Below are 3536 nucleotides of genomic sequence, written 5' to 3' on the forward strand. Positions count from 1 at the left end.
CCTCTATTCATATGCATTCTTGTTTGATCTTAATTGCATATGCTTGTTTGGAATCCTTGTTGCGTCTATCTTCCTCTGTTTGAGTTCTTCTTGATTCAGGTATTTTTTTGATATAGCTTTGAACCTGTCTTAATGCGCTGTGCCTTTTAACTCCTGGTTCTGAGTCCATTCTTTGAGAAATTGTTGATTCAGTTTTTTTCTTATTTGATAGTGATCACAGCCAATTTTGAGATTTTTATGAAAATTGTTGTTGGATAGATGTATACTTATCTATATAAGAAATTTGAGATTTCTTATACAGTTTAACAACTATTTATTTCTGATTTTTTGATATAGCTTTGAACCTATCTTAATGCGCTGTGCCTTTTAACTCCTGGTTCTGAGTCCATTCTTTGAGAAATTGTTGATTCAGTTTTTCTCTTATTTGATAGTGATCACAGCCAATTTTGAGATTTTTATGAAAATTGCTGTTGGATAGATGTATACTTATCTATATAAGAAATTTGAGATTTCTTATACAGTTTAACAACTATTTATTTCTGATGCCTCGTCTGTGCTTTTACTGTGTTATGGAACTGCCCTTTCTTAAAATACAATTTGACTTTCTAGTGATTTTACCATAGTTCCCATGTACATCTTTATGTGAATATGTATTTGGGTGTTTTTCAAAATTCTGGAAAGAAAGGGAATTTCTTGCTTTTATCCCGGTTGAGTTTCGTTTGATAAACTTACTTAATTCATTTTGATTTGAGTTTGATTTAGCATACTACATGGTTTATGCCATTATTGTTCTTTTGAAAATGTTGGACTCATAGCTTTCTTATTATGAACGGACTCGTTCTTTCTTAAGCTTCTCACCTCTATGGATGTCATACGTGATTCTGTTTTTAACTAATCTTTTACATCTTGTGAACATTACCATTGATCTTGGTTTTTCCTCTCTTGTGAATCTCACTCTTATGTGAGCAGCTTGATTTGTTTCAATTTCGTGCATCGTCTATCCTCTCATTATCTCTACAAGAGTTTTTAGTCAAAGATTTATCCTAGAGAAATTACTAATGGTTGAGTTGTCTTTTTCTATGACTTTTGTATTCTTTTGAATCAATTGAAAGCTTGTTTGATGTCTCATGCCTAGTGGATCTTGTTTGAGCTATCTTGGTTTAAGACCCTTTCTTGCATGGCTTGATTTCTTTTTAGTACATCTTAAACTTCTTGAATGTTCTTCTGAGATGGTGATTTCAAGAACACTTTTGGAGTCTTGTTTTGAACCTTTTAAAGAAGTTTTGGATTCTCTTGTAAGAAGTTATAAACGGAATTTATTTTCTGTTGCTTGATTTAGATTGAAACTATTGTTATTTTTTTGATGAAGATAATTTAAAGTTGGCATGCACTATTTTAAATGAAGTTTTGAAAAGCTTCCTTGTTTAGTGGAAACCGGTTCGTTTGTAACGCACCACTTATTTCCTTTACCAAATTGTAAGCAAATTTTTATCTCGGAATTTCTTTTCTAAAAAGAGTTTGACTCCTCTTTTGTCCTTGCTATAAATGTTATACACGCTTGTGTGAATATGGACTTTGATAATTTTTTGAACCAGCATTTGAATTTTTTTTCATCCGAGTCTTATGAATTGTTTTTGGTTAGGTTGTGCACCTAACAATCTTTCTAAAATATTTGAGGAAATATTTTAGCTCTTAGCCAAACTTGGGTGCATTTTGTTTTAAAAAAAAAAAAACTCGACATAATCTACCCCAACATGAAATTTGTATTAAAGCAAAGCGATGTTTATGCTTTTGCTACTCTCTTGAAGAATGTTTGTTGCTCAACCTTTCTTCTAGACTACAAAGTGGTTTTTCCGCAAGTTTTCGACTCTTTCATGAACAATGTATTCGAAAGTATTTGTAATCGTGCTCTTGAGTTCTGTGAGCTTTGTCTTGGGTTTGAGATATTCTTTTCTGTAAACCTCATACTTCTTCGACATAGCTTGAGTTTGTTTCAAACTGATGCGCTGGTTTCCTTCCTATTGATCTTATTGAACTTCTTTGATCCAAGGGTTATCTTTGAAGTTGTCAATTGAATTGTGTCTAGTAAACTTCATTGCTTGAACATCTTTGTTTATTTGGAATCGGATATATTCTTTCAAATTTATGAGTATTGTCCTTGACATTTAAGATCTTGTATTCTTCTGAGTAGACTCGAGAATTGTTTTGATATCACGTGCGACTTGTAGATGTAGTAACGCGATGCATTGGTTCTTTAAGACGCGATATGGGTATACGGAAGTTGAAGCGGTAGGTGTGCAACGTATGAGTTGTGGGTGTTTTGTTCCTTGCGAACGGGATTGGGTTGATAGGCTTGTGATCAGATATGGGATTGTAAAGTCCTTGATGAAGTTGGGAAGTTGAAGCTTTGAGGTTGATATGAGATTAGTGTGCGAATGTTGAGCACGTCGTTTTGACCCCATCTTGTTCTATAGCCTTTAATGCTTTGCCCTACTATCACATGATTGACCCATGTCAGCTTTTGCATTGAGCCTATCTTGTAAAGTTTGCCCGGCAGTTACACTCCTACCTTTGCATCTTTATGCTTATGATAATCAAAGTATTTGAAAATCATATATATGATTATATTTTGAGATATTTTTGCTTCTTCCTTAAATGTGTTCAAGGGTGAACTATTATGGAATTTCTTTCATTTTGTATCAATTTTCGAGGGCAAAAATTTTTATAAGGTGGGTAGAATGTAAGACCCAGAACCTTTGAAAAATCTTTTTATGATCAAGCCTCAAATCATATAGTTATTTACAGCCTTAATTTCAGAAATTATTTTATTAAAGATAATTAAGGCAAGTTTTGATTTATTGAACTTGAGATAAGTTATGATTATTATCCAATTTTATAATTATTGGATTATTTTCTATATTTAAGGTATAAGGCTGATAGTTATGAAATAATAAGGATTTCATATGATTTGGATTAGATAAGTAATATTTTAAATATTAATACTGCCACTTTAGAAAAATAAAGGGTTTAATTATATTATTTCTAATTATTTTGATTTGGGCATTTTATTGAAAATAATTTGTGAAATTGATGAGCAAATAGTATTTTCTATATATCATTAGTGTGGATTTAATTTGGGTTTCAATTACTACATTATTCCCAATTTTATTTGAGATTACCAAAATGCCCATAACCCTAATTTTTGAAAATGAAACCCTAACCCTGAAACCCTAACCCGTGACCCGGTTACCTTCTCCCCCAACCCAGCGGCAGCAACACAAATGCTCCCCCTTTTTCCTCAAACCAATACACAGCGACAGTAGCAAAAACGGAGGAGTGGGGAAGAGAGGAGGGGCGATAGTGGCTGGCCTCACTACCACCGCCGCCCAGCTCCCTAACTATGCGTCCTTCTCTTCATGCTGCGCAGCCAACAGCCTCTCCTTCATCCTCTTTGCTGTGCAGCATTGTGATGAACACACACACCCACTGCTCTTGAGAAGAAACAAAGAAAAGCAAGCGAAGGGATCCAAGAAGAG

This window comes from Arachis ipaensis, chromosome B04, assembly GCF_000816755.2.
Source record: "Arachis ipaensis cultivar K30076 chromosome B04, Araip1.1, whole genome shotgun sequence".
NCBI classification, from domain to species: Eukaryota; Viridiplantae; Streptophyta; class Magnoliopsida; order Fabales; family Fabaceae; genus Arachis; species Arachis ipaensis.